Source organism: Bactrocera tryoni, chromosome 3 (assembly GCF_016617805.1).
Source record: "Bactrocera tryoni isolate S06 chromosome 3, CSIRO_BtryS06_freeze2, whole genome shotgun sequence".
Lineage (NCBI taxonomy): Eukaryota > Metazoa > Arthropoda > Insecta > Diptera > Tephritidae > Bactrocera > Bactrocera tryoni.
Window position 1 is genome coordinate 564,928 of NC_052501.1, and position 18,749 is coordinate 583,676.

Here is an 18,749-nt window from a genome sequence, read left to right on the forward strand (position 1 = left end):
CAGCTGCTACAATAACCGTAAGTCAAGCGGGCTAAGGAACTGAACCGCAGGCAGCAAAGGTTTATGAATTTGCGCGACTGGATTGGAATGTGTTGACGTTGTTAAATGCTTAGTAAATTATTTACTTTGCCCACAATGCGACGGAAGCGTATCGCTGCTCCAGCCGCTTATTCTTCGCTATCCAAATATATGCGTCCATACATACCTCTTCGATGGCTAGTGCTTCTTGCTACGTGCCCGGCATGAGAAATTCGCAAGAGCAAGCCAATGAAGGCGTTAGTAATAAATGGACAAAGAGGGCTGTTTTCCGGTAATTACTGCTGTCGTTGTACCAGTGAAGTGGCTCAACGAGTGTGTGTGAGAAATTTCAGCTTCCATTGACTGCCACTATGCTATGCAGGTCCAGCCCAAGAAGTTCGCACGAATGTAGTTGCCTCGAAAACACACCGAGTGCTCTGCCTAAGCAAACATGCCTTACGTAACCAATACGCACTCGCAGACTTACACAATTGCCACGTCATAAGAAGCTACGGTGCTTTTATTGCTTCACTACAGCCCCGCACAAGAAGCTTTTTGGAGTTGACTGACGCAGTTTACTTACCACTTGAATTCTTTGCTTTGTCGGCTTTCGACTATTTCACTGCTTGAAGGTTTGGCAAGCTGCTAATTCATCCGCTGACAAGGGAGTAACCAATGCGCGATTTCCATCTGCAGTCAGTGCTCTTTTTTGTGTTAGGAAGTTACAAACTAATACACAAAAAATTCTTTCTCAGAAATGCAGATCTACATAGTGAGACATACTTTGATAACAAGCAATTAAAATAATTAAATTTTGGTTAATAAAAGGGCTTTCGTTTCGCTTGGAAGGAAATGTGCATGACAAAGGCTGAAACTCAAAGGGTAAATGCATTTGTGCATACGAAATTGAGTTTCAGCGAAATTATGCAAATTCTTGTGGCAAACAAATCGAATTAGGGTGGCAACTTGCGTTGTTCGCGAAGTAACTCATACGCCCGGGCGCAGCAGCGCCACAGTGTTGTTCGTGGGTATGCTTGCAGTTCGAACGAAAACCCGCAAATTTAATGCAAAAAAAAACTTATTTACACCACAAACAATACTGTGAGCGATCACTGCAATACATACACACATACATATTCTACTTGGAGTTTTTGGTCACTTTTATTTACACTTCTCAACTATGTGCATATTTAATGCGCGTGATTATCTCGTCGCATTAACTTTTCCCCTTCAACGCCTCTCGCTGCTGCCGCTGCATAAATGCATACATAATTTACTGAACTAATTTATCTGCTCAACCTCATTTCAGGGCCAAGCGCGTCCGAGCAACAAACTGGTCTGCACCCCCCTCCCTTCGCGAATCAAATATGCACCCTCTTCTCGCCGCGCTTCGCTCACACTCGCTGTCTCGCGCTGGTTCCTGTATTGTTTACTGAGCTTTGTGTTGAGCTCTTGAAGAACCTTTAAATGCCTCGTTTTTGGCGATGGCTGGCAAATAAAATGAATGAATTTACTTTAAAAATAAAATTAGAACAAATGTGCTGCTTCTTCATAAAAAAATATTCCCTGCAATCCCTTTGTTGTGAGAAATTTTACGTGTCCGAGTTTTATCTTTTAATTTCGCCTTAAGTCGGCTAAATACAATGAAATATTTAAAAAGCGAAATGCATCGCAAAATTGTTGAGTTGTTGGAAACACCCAGTGATTCGCCTCAACATTTGCATTTCACTCGCAGTTGCTCATAATAACTTCTGTTTCAGACACAACTTCGCATAAACACGACCAAAAAGCGCGAATATATATTCAGTGCACAAATACCTATGAACATAATCCACCTTAAAGCTGCCAGCGACTATTTGCAAATAATTTTTCGAGCCACGCCGCAAAACAAACCAGAAAATGCGTGTTTGAATGTTGCCATGAGTTTGTATGCACTACGGGTGCAGGTGTGTGTGTAATGCGACGCACCAAATTAATAGAACTTTAATTGCTGGGTTTTCATTAATGGTTTTTAAATTACGAAAATCAATCAAACTAAATACTAATGACACAGCGACTTAATAACGGTTCTCCATCCAGCAGATTCAGGCGAAAAATTTAAATGCGAATATATTTATAATTGTTCTGCTAAAAGTGCTACAAGGTTTCTAAAGCTTCTACGTTGCCATCAATATACCGATTTCTTGCAAACAACTGACGAATGTGTTTGAAATAATTGAAGCCTCAGAACTGATTAACCCTTTTGAAGTTGAAATGTATTAAATTGCCATTAAAGAGCTTAGCTGCCGTCGAGTTGAATCTTCCGTGCGTAAACAATGGAACATGGCTGTCATTTATCGCCAATCAAAAACACATAATTCGCGAGATCTGCAAAAATCAATAAAAGCACTGCGATTGGGCACGTGACATGCAAACAGATTGCATCCAGTTCGGTTCGCGAGGTTTAAAAATATGGGCACATCTTGTCTTCTATGATTAATGGGTTACGGTTTGGTTTGGTGTTTTCTACTCTCTTTCTCTAAGTTATGGCTGCATGGTTCGGTTGAAGCTGGATGCAGAAGCGGGTGGATGTGGCAACAAATGCTCACTAAAATGAAATTACATATTCACCTTAAGTCATATTATATGTAAATAGTATACATATGTTATTTCGATTTAAATTTCGAAATGTAAATGTTACTGAGAAAATGTTTTTGACGTGAAGTCAAAGATGCTCAAGGTATGCGTACACTCTTCGAGGTTACTAATGTCACAAATTCGGAAAATAATCTTTTAATTTCCATTAAACAAAATTTTACGGAATAAAATCTCTTACTATAACTAATATTTACATAAATTCGCCTATATGGACATTAATCATATCAGTGGAGCCAGAGAGAGTTGTGAAAGGCTTTGATCAATTTTTAGCTCCAAATCACATATTCATAATTCCCTTAAAATATTTCATATATTCACTGACATATGCATAAGTATATGGTATTAAATTACCGGGAGGAAGATTCAAATGGTGTTTTTTGATAGGTAGGTGTGGATGTAGTCTAGGCTAAGTTTTGTGTAACCCGTTGCATCTTCTTTATAGTTAAATTTGATACTTCTAAGTTATTTATTAGCAGCTCGTGAAATGAGACTATTTGAGCAGTTGCTGATAGTTTTATTGTTCCGCAAAGTAATTAATAACCTTCTTTTTCTTCATTAGTGGTGTAGACACCGCTTACGAGGCTATAGCCGACTTAACAACAGCGTTCTAGTCATTTCTTCTTTTCGCTGCTGGCAAGAGTGATTTTGCGTTGATCTCAAGACTGATATTATTGTTGGTGCTGATTCCAAGATAGGCGAAATTATGTATGTCTTCAAAGTTATGACGATCAACAGTGCCGTACGAGCCAAGCCGCGAATGCGATGATGATTGTTTGATGACAGGAGATATTTCGTCCTGCCCTCGTTCTTGGTGGTGACCCATTTGCTTCACTGTCTTATCCATTGTTGAGGCCAAAAGCTTTGTGGAAATATCAAGTGCATAAATAACGGCATAGTGGCAGTTTCTCTTCGTGCTGTCGAAGACGGCTTTCAAATCGACAAGGAGTGGTGGTGTGTCCAAGAATTGGCACGTGATGAAAATCTAATCGATAATTGATTTTCCAAGTCTAAAGCTACACTGATAAGGTCTAATCAGTTTGTTGCTCCACTATAAAAGGCGCATATTGTGGGGTCCTCCTGTTTGTGAATTGGGTAAAACATTCCGTTGACCATCCTTCCATTAATTACTAAATTAATAACAGCGAATTTAATTTTTGAAATAGAAATTTCCGCAGATCGTCGCAAGCGAGTTGTTTTAGCAGTAATTTGCTTTCACTTTCTAAAATAATTGCAGACATTGCAGTAAAATTTAATTTAATAATAATTGCACTCTCATAAAACTAAAATGTTGACTAATTTGACGCGCAGTCACACACCCACACACACACTCACACACATATGGGCGCGCCATCAGAAAGTGCGCAAAACAATTAAATTAAATTTTCCAGAGCAACTAAAAGCGAGCGACGACAACAAGCCGTCAGCCCACGAAGCGAAGCGGAGCTCTCGAAAATAAGTACAGTCGTCAGTGCAAGCGGTGATAGGAGCATGCACAAGAACAAGAGCAACAACATCCTTGCAACGTGAGTTCTCCTTAAAAGAACGCAGAAAACTCAAAAAATTAACACAACAAAAACAAAACACGCAAAGTGCACGGGTTTTCGATTGTTTTTGCAGCTTCCACAACAACAATACCATGACACATTATTAAAGACTACAGATTTGTTGCTTCTGCTGTTGTTGCATTGTTAATGTCGCCGTTATTGCCGCCATAATTACAACGCAAACACACGAACTGCTCGCAGACCCTTTCGCAATATCAACACGACGGAGGGCAGTGCCGGTTAACTCACTTGTTAAACACTACAATTTAGTTCCCCCTTCGTTGCTTACAGCTGCAGTTGTACAGTTAGTGCGCTGTGTTGCTGCGATGTCAGCGTAAGAAAGTACTAAACACCTGCAGTACCGTTACACTGCAGTGAAAATAAGCGAATACAACGGGGACGAAGTTGCCACAGTGAATGAGTTTCGGAGATACTTCTTAAAACAGAATAGCCGAGCTAATATTTAGGTCTTACGTGGAGTTTATAAGATACCGGCGATACCGGCGATACCGGTGAGTCCAACTTCAATCGTAAAGACATTGCTGATCTATAGAGAACACAGCAATTCGAAAAAGCAATTGGATTGCATTGCCTAAAGTCTTTTTGGAAAATATTCATTAAAATTTCAGTTTTCGAAACCTCTAAAACCATCTTACCCACTGTTAAGAGCGCTATGTAGAGATGGCTGTAAGGTAAATCAATTCGTTTGTACACTTGCAAACTGCAAGTTGTGTCTCAGCGTCAGCGCAACAAAGTGAACAGCCACGCAACGCTGATTGCCATGTCGCCATAGTGGCCGGTTAGTTGAGCCAGCGAGCATTTGTCCGAACAGAGCAACCAACCAGCCAGCCAAGCATGCGGGTCAAGTGACAAAGGACGAGAGATGACCACAGGCGTAAAAGCGGGAGGTGAGCAAACAGTGTTGAATAGAGGAAGGGAAGGCAGGTGCTTGAGAAAATCACACAGCCAGTGGTGATAGTGGTGCGTCGCTGAAACAACAACGACAATTTATGAAAGCGACTTCTTGGCAAGTCCTTGATATAACACAACACCTCTGCCTGTTCTTCGAAAAAGGGTATTTTTGGCGCTAGTTGAGTTAATGATAATGAATGGTTTCGTCGTTGTTGGCAGTAAACTTTCCCACGAACACCTACCTGGATGTGAGTTGTAAAGCGACTCATCAGTATGTATGTGCATTAGGAAGGTTGAAAGTAGCATTAGTGGCAATCGGACTACTGACTTAAGTAGAACGTGTAACTGGATTTGCTCCACTGGAATTGAGTAAGCTTTCGTGAGCTAGGTTTTAAAATTTCGTCCTTGTGGCAGTCCCCCACATTCACTGACGGATCATGATATATTTGAAAGTGGATCTCCAAAATGTATAGCTCTAGGTTGGACAACTTCATCCTTGCAGCAGACCCCGACATTCACTGACGGATTATAATTGAAAGTGGATCTCCAAAATTTAGATTTCCAGATATTCCACCCTCAATTTTCTTACCTCGCAATCATTCGCTCTGAACTAAAACACTTGACAAGCGATACACGACTCGCGTGTTGATATCTAAGTCGTTTTTAACATCGTTTCTCTGTCACGTATTTATAGCTTTTGAAAAGTTCAAATATTTGTATGCAATTAAGACGCAAAGTTTAAAGCTCCTTAATGCAGCACTACTTGTGACATTAAACTGAGTTAACAACATACGAAATTTGTAATGTCATCGCCTATATTGGAGAGGAAGAGAAGAAAGTTTCATCCTGTGGCAGCGTGTCCAGGCGGACTTAATGCGCAGTGATGACTTAATAACAGTATATTACACTGCAAGCGTTATACATTAGCAATGGTAGGGAATAATAACGGATTCCCACACAATTACTTATGTTTTATCTAATTAACAGTTAAGGAGCTTTAAGTAATTATAAACCAGCAGTTTGATAATCCTCGGCATGCATAAATATATGTTAGCCATTGTTTACACGTTAGCTCGGCTGTGATTACTTCGGCAAGTCATTAACGATGTCATTGAAATGCTTATTCGCTCTGAACAGGAGCCATGCGAAGCCAAGGATCCAAATGAGATAATTACAATGCTGCCGTTATTTCTGCATGTGTATGTGATGTACGTCTATTTGTCGAAATATTTGTGTAGATGTCGCGAATATCGCAGTAAAGATAAAAAAATATTTCTAAATAATGCAGAAAGTTATTAAGCTAACGGTCACACAAATTCCCACAACAATCAGTTCTACGCACCGGAATTCACCCGGATTTTATCCGGCCAAGGGTTTTTACTTCGGAGATTTAACCCCGTTTAGATCGGTAAGTTTTAGTTAAAGCTCGCCGTCACTGGAAGAACGCCTTGCTGACTAGTACTGGCATTGAGTCCGACCAGGTGCCCGGAGGAATTCTTCTGCTGCGTTTGCGTCAAAAGGCTCCATCATAACTCCACCGCAGTCAAGTGTAATCCATGCAATGGATGGAGCTTAACACCTGCTCAGGCCTTCAGAAACACAGGAAGTGGAAGACGAGTGGTCCCATGTTGCCAACGCACTACCGCGACCTTAGCCTCTACGGCTGTGCAATCTGCACATAGTTCGCGCACTGCGCCACCCCTCACCCCGAGTGACCAACAGAAGACCCCCACAGTCCATAGGAGCTCAAATAGGCAACATGACTCCCATTCCTGCTGAGGGGCTTCGCAGAAATTATTTGTATATTCGCTTGGTTTATTAATAGTATCGCTGGCTGCATTTGGTAAATGAATTGTGTCGGATTCTAGATCCAAATATGAAGAAAATTTTTATTTTAGTCCATAGAGATTTTCGATTCCTCCTGCGTGTAACTACCGTACCCCTTGCACATATAATTTTCAGCAAGCGCTTCTCTAATTGCTATTCTTTTGCCAGTTAAATTACATACAACTCGTTACCGCATCCTTGTGAGAGCTTTTCTATGAAACTTAGTTGAGAAATTGTTTGCGCTTTGATTGACAGTACATACATATTGTTGGAGGTTTAAACTTTCCGATATGTTGACTTGGTAAACGGATATGAGTGTCTGCATTGAGTCACACGCAAGTTTGGAACTCCAACTTAAATAATTTGTGCACACTCACATAAAAACCTGCAGCTGTACGAGTATAGGTATGCCACACGTGAGTGTTTGTATGTAAATAACCTGCGATGTTTTCTGTGGTTTCCCAAATATGATATAATAGACTTTACCAATGTAAATATTTACTAAACCAACAGCAGATAAACAATAACAATGTCAAAGTAATAAACACTGACTTTGGCCTAAACAAACAGTTAACCGAAAATTCCGTTATGACTCTTAGTAGACGTGAAAGAATTATCCAGCTAATAAACGAGTGTTTATAAGAGAATTCCCTACAGAGAAACGAGCAAGTTGCAAGCTACGTGACTCGCAATCGACATGAGTCGAAAGTCCAACTTTACAACAATATTTACACTATATGGTTTTAATTCCGTTTTTTTGTGAACAGTAAGTTGTTTGATGTGCACATATCTTTTATAACTACTATAAAATGGTTTAGTACTGGTTCTTTTTGGACCACTTCATTTGTTGTGGTGTGGTGTAGTTCTTCTCGAAGGTTATTCCGATTACAATAAATTACTAAATGATGTTTAAATTGTCAAAAGATTTTCGTTCTTCAGTTAATATGCTTGCATATGCGGAGAAACTTCGCTCGACATCTGCAGATGTGAAATAGAGTCAGCTTCGTTGGAGAAAGTTTATTCACGTATGAACCTATGGCTTCTATACCTTATTTCAAACTATCATTTATTTCCTCACGAGGTTTTTATCCCTTATTTCTTTCGAGAATGGCATTAAGCTTTTCAAAATATGCTTTATTTTCTAAAGTAGATATCGAGGTTCGTACCTATTCGACAAGGCGGATAGATTATTTTATGTCCATGCCTTAGGTTTCGAGTCTTACAATAACATTTGTAAGGCTAGAAAAGTTCTGCTTTATAACTATAAGCAAGATCTGTAATTAAGCGGTATGACTTAAACAGCTCCTGGGGCAGTCAAATGGCCTCACCATCGTCACTACTAAATGAATCTACTACTCTTTTCTAAAATATTTCATCAAAACTTTACCTTTAAAAATACGTTTTTCATATTTGAAATGAAACTGTAATAGGACTGATTTTCTTCCGCCGCGACTGTACTTCGGAGCGTGCGCGCACTGACTGGATTCTGTAGAGGGCGTATCTAGCAAACGAACGAGCGGCTGGTCAGTTATCTCCGAGCACCTGGAGAGTCAGGACAAACTATTCGCGCGACGTGTTTCTGTGAGTGGTTTAAGCCGAAAATGCAGCGTTCGTTAGAGCAGAGGTACGCGATTAAATTCTAAGCGAAACTCAGTAATTCTGCGACAGAGACGTTTGATATGATCAAGCAGGCTTACCCAGATGTTGCTTTAGCAAGAAGTGGTGTGTTTCGGTGGCACCAGGCCTTTTTGGAGGGCCGGGAAGAAGTCGCTGATGAAGACGGTGTGAAAACGATGCTCATTGTCTTTTTTGACATCAAAGGCATCGTCCACCATGCCACCACCAACGCCAACCATTTTACGTGGAAGTCCTCAAGAGGCTCAAACAAAGGGTCAATCGGGTCCGACAAGACATCGCAGCCGATTGAAAGTTGCACCACGACAACGCCCCGGCTCACACCGCCCTACAGGCTAGATGTGGCCTCCCGAACTTTGTTTGTTTCCTTGAATGAAAAGGTCGATGAAAGGAGATCCAAGCACCATACACCTCGGCTCTCAGGGCTATTCCGGAGAATGCCTTCTATGACGCCTTCCATGTTTGGAAATCGCGCGGGCAGCGCTGCATCGACGCAGAAGGAGCCAACAAGGTGCAAAGTAAACAGGTTTTTTTATTCATAATGTTTTTTAGCTCGTTGGCCGGATAGCCGCCAGTATGCCGGTGCAAGCCCTTTGAATGGCCTCTACGTCTGCAACGCTTTCCTTTCATGGGCAAATACATTTTTCTGAAAAGGAAGAAGTCGCACGGTGCCATATCAGGTGAATACGGGAAGTGGTTAATGGTTAAAATGTGATTTTTGGTCAAATAATCGTCCTTCGAATGTTGGATTCTGAGCAATTTTTGGTCGTCAGTCAATTTGTGCGTAACAAACCGAGCACACACCTTTCGTAAGCCCAAATGTTCGGTCAAAATGCGATAAATCGATGTTTTGTAGATATTCAATTCCATTTTCAAGAATTTCAAAGATGATTTCGGCTGATTTTTGATGAATTCTCGCACAGTTTCGATGGAATTTTCGGTGATCACGGGTTTTGATTGGCCATTTTATCATTTATGTCTTCACGACCACTTTGAAAACGTTGAAACCACTCGTACACTCTGCTACGGGATTCTTAAAGAATTGTAACGATTGGTTCAATACATTTTTTTAAATCGACGATGGATTTATATTTTCTTTCCGAATAAATGTAAGAATATGCCTTAAAATGAAAAATATCTGAATCATGCTCTTAAATATTAAATATTATTAGTAAAATACAAATGCATATTTAAATAAATTCTTTGAACTTTAGTCGAGGTATTAAAGATGTATTCAAAATTTTATAAACTTTTTGGCAAATGTCGTTCTCTGAAACTAATAGCATACTTCCGCTAATCTCTCCAATTCCCCTACAACTTATTTAGTAATAGCCTTCAATCATTTACAGTACTTAAATCACTATTACGGATGGATCATATTATGTATGTGCGTGTGCGTGCAGTACCTGTGTGCAAACTGCGAGAAGTAATTTATTTGCTGTGAATTATAGGAATTCTCTTTAAATACTAATTGGGCTTAGTCAAATATTTTCATGTGTCGCGACAACGAGTTTCCATAACTATGTGCATACATACATATGTACATATCGGAGCACATACGCACAGGTATGTATTATTTATGTCACGTTCAATGACTCCCAGATTACTTAATTAATTACAAAATTGGCCGGGTCAACGGCAAATGTAGCCAATTTGGCAGCAATTATGATATTCATGCAGCGTGCGCACCACACAACAACAACAAAGAGGCCACAACAGCTAACAGACAGAGGATAATGGGATAATCACAGATATGGAACTTGCAGCACACGCACACCGTTACAAAACACACGCACGCTCATTCACACGATAATGCGAATGCGTTTGCAAGTGTGTGTATGCGTGCGGCATATAACTTAATTTAAATGTTAATTAATTGTGACAGCCGCAGGAATATTAATTATCATACAGCAAGAAGAAAATACAAATACAAATTTAAGCTTTCACTTTCGCTGATAAAAAAGCTGTTCAATCCAGGGATTTCACTTCCAAGCGGGTTTTTAAAATAATTCGCAACCAGCATCTGTTTGAAAGGACTACATATAGAATGTTTTTTGCACTTTGTCTTTCCTTACTTACCAGAGTTGGCGCAATTTCTTGTTTAAAGAAAAGCATACTTTTAGGCTCTCCCCATATTGAACTAAAAAGAAAAATTTAATTACCTCACAGAAGAAATTCTCCTATAAAACTTCAAATTCTTGATGCGGCGGTTTAGCATTCTCCGTGAAATTTAATTACATTCCGAACAGTCGGTGCACAAATTACTCCCTGTGAAAGTATTAAATGAAACTCCACTAGCCTTATCACTCAGCCTCGTTAACGAAGCTTTAGCTTAAGCGGCAGCCCACGTGAGTCCAGGTGAGAGCATACAGCAAAGTCAATGTAAGGTGTTAAACAACATGCTCTTTTATGTTGTAACAATGAGTGATGTATGTTTGCATACAAGTATATGTTTGTATGTTTGTGCGCAAACATGAGCAAAATATGAGCCCGAAAAATGGCCATATGTATATGAGCATACGGGCATAGATGGTGGTAAAAATATTAAGTTGCTAACAGCGACGTAAGTTAGTCGTTCAATGGCATAAGCGAGCTCAGGTAAATAAAGCATATCATTGCTTGCGTTTTCGTAGAGTGAATGGTACAGCGGCATGTAGATGTTAGAGTTGTGGGCCAAAAATTTTAGGCGGATAAGAAATGTAGAGTAGAGAAGATCGTAATATTCATTTCAGAAGAAAAGCGTTTATCCTTTCAGTAAGGGTAGTTTGCGGAAACACAACAACACAACACAACAACTTCACACTCCATTTTTTACTCGCAACACCACTCGTCAATAGATTTCAGGTGGAAACAATATCTTCTAGAGCCCTGAATGCCTAAATACCTAGTCTCACCACCCAGTGGACTTGAAAATAAACACTTTTTTGTAATATCAAATATAAATTTAGTGTCTTCAGTGTAAATGAGTGCTTTGAATTATCTGGTTATTATATATTTATTCAACAGTATGCCTGTACTGTTAGCAGCCTCCCTTCGTAAAAATTTTAAGCACATGCCAGGAGTGAGACATTTCTGAAGACTATTCTTCAAAATACGAACGTATACGTATATTTTCGTATGGTAATGGGCGTCACATGCGAAACAAATAGAACCTCCACCAAATTCAAGGTCCCTCACGATTCTCATATACAAAATGTGCTTAAAGACTTACGTGTTTTGGGTATACTATGTGTGCTGAAGTAAACGAAAGAATCATTATATTTATTATGTGGGAGTGTGGGTATTACGCAGGACAATTTCAAATATTTCCAGCATTAAATTATGGCAAATAGAAAATTGGAAATTTTGAAATTGGAAGATAAGGTAGTATTGACTCGATTTTATCTCTTTTCGGCATTACTATATATTGCTGTCAGAAGAAGATGCTCTCTGCGTTTTGTTAAGGAACTCCAAATGCCATCACCAATATATAAAGAGCATAGTTAACTGTACTAAGACAAGTTTTCACCCGAGTTTAACCTTTTCAGGCACAATCGCTCCAATTATCACTTCTATTAGGTATAGTATATAAGGGCTAAAGGCAGTATTGATCTGATATTCTATTATCAGGAAAGGATGCTCTCTGAAGTTCAATATATATCTCACCGATTGACCGATATTTTCAGTAAAATGTCAGCCATAGGCTCTGGGGTCCACATTTTCCTTATATGGAGCTTGAACGGTTTTTGCCAATTTGTGGAATAAAGATGGCATTTTCATTTTGGGTCACGGAAAGGATTTATATCTTCCACACCAGGACAAGCCATTGTTTCAGCAATCTCTACTTCGCCGACCTGCAGTTTTTTTAAATTTAATTTTTTTTTATATTATTTATGTTTTGTATTCTTAGAATATCAATAAAAAGCATGTAAAAAAATGGATAGTCAAAATAATTTTTGATTTTTTTTATCGTTTAAAAAAAAATACCCAAAAATCGGGCTTCTAAACCAGAATACCCCCTTAAAGACAGTATTTGTGGAAAGTTTTATCCCAATAGAGAGTGGCAGTATTCCGATTACGCCCACGTATAATACCGTTCTTTCTTAATTTCTCCTAGGAATATGTGTGCAAAGTTTCATGAAGATAACTCAAGTTGCATCTTGCAGGCAGACTGACGGACGGGCAGACATTCAACCGAATTTTAACTCGTTTCGTCATTTATATTGGGTAGTCGAAAAAGTATTTTTGTATTTCTAATCAAAATTCTATTTCCTTTTTTTTATTTATAATGAACTTTAATGAACCAAATATGTACCGTTTTGGTCGATTCCTTTTTGCCATTTTTCCGCAAGAGACATTATTCCATCAATGCAAAACTTTTCTGATTTCTCGGCGAAAAACTGCGACAAATAATTTTCACAGGCTTCTCTGGAAGCCAACTTCACTCTATTAAGGGAGTTCTGCATTGACCGAAACAAATGGTAGTCCGATGGTGCAATGAGCTATATGGTGGATGTCTCAAAACTTCCCAGCCTAGCTCCCTCAGTTTTAACCGAGTCATCAAAGATGTTAAGACAGACAGAAGGCAATGCCCTTTCTGTTGATCAGTTCTGGCCGTTTATTTTCGATTGCTTGCTTCAGTCTCAGCAATTCATAGTAGATGATTCCTTTCCAATCCCACCAAACACTGAACATTCCACAGCGAAAGCGAGCGAACCATACTTTCCTTTTTTATACAAAAATTTCAAAATATAACGCATTTCTTCATTATTTTCACTCATGTAACTGTAACTTTTTTTCAACTTCACCGAACTAAATTTTTCCTTGTTAAATGAAGTCTAAAATCTCACCTTTCCAACACTACATGGTATGATACAATGTGATTGGTAGCACTGGAGACCTCTACAGACAAAATACGAAAAGACCTTTTCGACTACCAATATTTACATAACACAAACTAAGAGAAGAAGTGGTCGAAATTTGTAAGCAAAGGTTAGCCAATTTTCATAGCTTGGCGGCAAGTAAGCGCAGTTTTATTCTGTTTAGAACAGATCTCCAGTCCTACAAAGTTTATGGAATGTTTTATTAATTTTATGGTTCTATAAGATTTCATTTTCACAGCATGAAAGTTGGATGATTTATTCTCAATGGCCTAATGAAAAGACTAATATTACATGAGAGGATTTATGCTAGCTAATCGAGGCTACATAAAGTATGTTACCTCACTAATCTAAAGCAAAGAACTTTTTTCTAATCGGAACTCAACAATGTTCCACTACCTTTCCCAACTGCGTACTAAAGTTACGTACTTATTTATATGCATATATTTGTATAAAATGTCATTGAAGTGAAGTTAAGGTGGCAGGACACAGCAGGAGCAACTTTGATTTATGAGGAAACAAACAAACAGCCGTTCAGAAGGCATCGAATAACGACAGAAGAAGTATAAATCAGTTGTACAAAAGAAAATCCGATAAAAGCAGAATGAGCTTCTTGAGGGAGGAAAGACATGTTGAACTCGCATTCGGCAAGACAACAGAGGCGTGTGCCATATCGATTTGATAACTACATAAAAGCACCATATAGGAAAGTATGAATGATTGTGTCAAATCAAATAAAAAGTGTGCAACGATTTGTAAACACAAGCTGCGACTCTTGACCGAAAGAACCGAACTCCTTAAGGATTTATGGCTGAAACTGGCATGCCTGACACCGCTCGAAGATATTAAACCTTTTCATTACATCTGTTCGAGCAAAACTTCAGCCGAATGTTGAAACTTTTGATATTTACCAATGATATGACACGAAGTTGTCCTAAGCAAATATTGATGGATTAATGGCCAAATTGAGTGTAAGCAAAGGTGATGCCAGAGGGGTAAATATTGAAGTGTGTTGTAGTAATTGTATTTCGATTATTTGGGGGGTGTTATGGAGTGCACGTTTACTACACGCAATATACTTGGCTCGTACTCGACTCATAACGGAGGCGTTTTCTGCATATTCTCTTCTGCGTGAACTGGGGATCCAAAGATCACTATAAAAATAATTCCAAATGTAAGCCACCGGGTGTTGCGATATATGTGTGTGTAAACAGAAAATGATTCAATTCCTTACAGCTCACAATATTCACATGTACAAACGCACTTACGAGCGTGGCTGAGCACATTTGCAACACCACTGTTTGGCATGTGGCGATAAGCAGACTTTGCTCTCTACTTCTGCTTCGCTTAGATACCCTTCACCACAATGTGTTGACCAATTGACCAGTATCCTCGTACTGTTTGTTTTGCTTTCTTCCTTCGGTTGTCACACTCCAATAATTCTATTTGCTCAGTACACTTCTGCCGCTCTCGGCCCTGTTATCCCCGTTAAATGGCAAATTCTATTAATATCACTATCGTCCACTCATTGTTTGGTAGTTTGTCGGTTTACATGAATTGCTACTTCGGACATGCACGAGCACATGACGTCAGCAAGATTTTACATGCCGACTTCTTTTTCTTTTTGGCATATTCCTGTCTGTTAACATAATCATTTCTTCATTTCTCATCTCCTACCGCCAACAATGAAAAGCATAAACGTTTTTTTCATCAGAAGTGTCAGGTTCAAGTGTTTTTCATCAATATGGTTCATAAGTAGTAGTTGTGTTTCATCTTGCTGAATCTTCCGCTAAAAGAATCTTCATTGGTGAACATTCCCGAAGATCTTATCGCGTAGACTGTGAAACTTTGCTCATCAGAAACCTAAAGAAATAAGTGCTTTAAAAACGATTAGGGATAATATACTTTAATAACTTTGACGAAATTCAATAAAAAGTATTCCTCATGCCTGACAACTTTTGAAACCTACCGAGGACCGACACTTTTTCACTATTTAACTTCACTCAAAAGGTCAACGCAGTCAGCAACAAACTTCTTACCAAATGGACGCTGCGGGGAACTTCATAGTATAAAAGGGTTTTCCGGAAAGTAATATGACTGAGTCGATTACAAAAAATTTATTGAACCAATCGTTACAATTCTGCTACTTCTGCGTCGATGCAGCGCTACCATCGCGATCACGGAAGCATTCTCCGGAATAGCTTTGAGAGCCGAGGTGCATGCTGCTTGGATCCCCTCTATCGTCTCAAAATGCTTGCTTTTCGTCGGCCTTTTCTGCTAAACAAACAAAAAAATTCGAGGGCCACATCTGAGCTGTACGGCGGCTGCGGAAGCGTTGGTATGTCGGCCTTGGTTAAGTAGCTGTTCACAAGAAAGGCGCTGCATTTGCGGCTTACACTACGCACAGAAAGACGTCGTGTAAAAATGTTTGTCCAGACTCTCCAGGTCCTCGGAGACAACTGACCAGCCGCTCGTTCATTAGCTAGGAATGCTCTCTACCGAATCCAGTCGCGGCGGAAGAAAATCAGTCCTATTACTTTCTAGACAAACCCTGTAGATATCCTGGAGACACGCTAATGTAGCCAAGGCATTTCTGAACCCACTCAAACTGCTAGGTCCAATTTTAACAGTCGCCAATACAAAAATCCGTGTCCGCATTGATGAGCTGTGTTTGATCATGCTCAAACTTATCCGTTAAAATTGATTTGTTGAACGCAAGGCATGCTTTTGAAGTGCAAATATATGGAAGACCGAAATTGTGTTTGCTTTACTGCAAATCCAGTATATAAATATTTAACAAACAATTATTGACTAAAAGTTATTTTTGCTTGGCATTTATTTTCGTCTCTCTTCTTGTTGCTATTATTATGAAGCTCTGCATGAAATGTAAGAATATGCGAATCTGCCACAATACCACAGCCCCATCATCCCTAGAAGTGCTTAAATAAATCTGATGCTCATTAATCGCCAATACCAGCAATTATGACTACCGGCCCTAAAGACAGCCCCCATCAGTGAGTTCCTCCGCCAGTCTGCAATATAACATTACAATGGCCGATCCAGTGGATGGTGGTCAGTGGATAACCATAAGTGGCGGCAATAATTTTGATGGCTCTGCTTAATGATCCAACGCTTGAACGCCACTCAAAGCCAATATTTGCCATGTTTAAGACTTCGGAGGCGGCTATAAGTTGACCGGCCGGCGTTTCGTTACACTTCATCAATGACTCAATGTTGAAGTGGTTCGGTTGTTTGTTGAGCAATAAAAATGGGTGGCACAAGGAAATTATTAATTATTGGCTTAATCCTGTTTACCGAAGACTAATTGTGAGTGCTAATAATTTTCTGGAAGGCAGGTTAACACATACATATAAATTAACAGGACAACATTAGTATGGATCAACTACCAAAAAGTTCAGGCAAGCGTTTCTAAGACGTTGTTGAAGTGAGATCTCAAGCCAATGAGCATAAGAGCCAAACATTGTCTGCGCTACTCTTTTCTGGCTGGAAGATAAAACTATTCTCAGGAATTGTCTGAGGCACCCACGAGCATTCCAACCAAAATAGGTTGTTCTACTATGATGTTTTTTGTAATTTATATAATTTTAGCCTTTTTTTCAACATTTGTGTTAAGCTTTTCAAACTTCCTACTGGGTTCCACTGAAAAGTGGAAGGTTTTGATGATTCTTTCGCCGGAACGTTGGTGGGCAAGCAGCAGCTATTGCGCGTAATTATAAATACACATTCAATAAAGATTCAGAAACAGCTTATTAGCCGCAATTACTGTTGCAGCAATATTAATAATAACGGATCGCAGGAGAAACTTTTGCCATCGCCATGGCGATTCGTCGGTGACACTTGGAAGAAGATATGGCAAAATAATTGCTTAGCAATGATATGAAACATGTTGCCCATGGAGTTAAGTTCTTAGAACAAGCAGCACACAGGCGGAGCGACAGGCAACGCGGGGTGGCTCAGTAAGTTCTGTATTTAAAAACAATATTTTGCATATATGTATGTATATGTATATATACATATATGAATGTGTGTACAGATAAATGACCTAGAGAACTGGTTTTTATTGTAGTACCTCTGAAGAAGTTCAAATAAAATAATTATAAAATAATTGCTGCACTTCAGGATGAAGCAGTTACCGTATTGTTGTTGTTAGATTATAAATATGTAGATTAATAATTCTGCTTGAAGCCAATAAGGAAATTATTCAGAAGGCATTTGCAATTACTTAATATTATATAAGCATTTTGTAGCAGTAAGTCCCAAATTATTCATTTCTAATCGGATGATTCCAAATGCAAATGTGCTAAGCTAAATTAGCCCCGTTAAATGGAATTTGTGTGAAGATTGAGCAAGATGAGCCCATCAGCTGCCATATGTACATATATTTTTACCATAAAAAATCATTGAAAATATAGCCATATTGGACTACAGTCTCCATTATCGGCGATAATACCCACTTTCAGCAAGCAATTATCTAGGCTTTAGCCCACCGTCAGTTCAAAAGTATTTCATCTCTTCAATTCGAAAAAGATTTCCGCCTCCAGCGAAAAAAATGTTTGCAGCAGCTTTTGAAAGAATAAAGCAAATATGAACTTGATGAACTGTGCTTACAAATACCCACCTTTGTGTGGCTGCACATACGAACAGTTTGCCTCGCACGTTATGTACGTGAGCCGCAGGATGCGTGGCACAATGAAATCAAAGCAATGGCGAATAAAACAATAGCAATAACGTAAGAGCTGAAACACTGACATCACTGCCAAGTGCCAAACAACGGTATTTACGCACTTGAATTCAAAACTGAAGAACGGTTACACACGAACAGATTGCCACCAACAGACGCCACTTGCTGCTGCTTCAAAGCAAGCGGCACACGTCCGACCGTGTGTGTGTGCGCTTGTAGCTTTGCTTGGCTGCTCTCCACGTCAGTTCCAATTTATGCGCTTGTTTATCAGCGAGCTCCAATAAAACCGTTATTCTGCCAGGTAAATCTCCTTATCTCAATCATAACGCAAGCTCCCCCGCCCCCGCTCACGTTGTGTGCATAACTGTGCATGTGCTCACATACACACCGACAATTATTTTATGTATGTGTGTGTGTGGCCACTGACGTCTGCGTTGGCAACCGAGCCTGCAACCAGACGAGCAGTTACCTGGCAATTTCAATTAAAATTCGACATTGAAACCAATGAACTGTCTGATTGTCTGCGGCTGGTAGACGCACATACTAGCGGCTAGCGTAGAGTAGATGGGTGTTGGGATCTCAACGAGGCTTGCATACAGCCAGCCACTCGTGGTT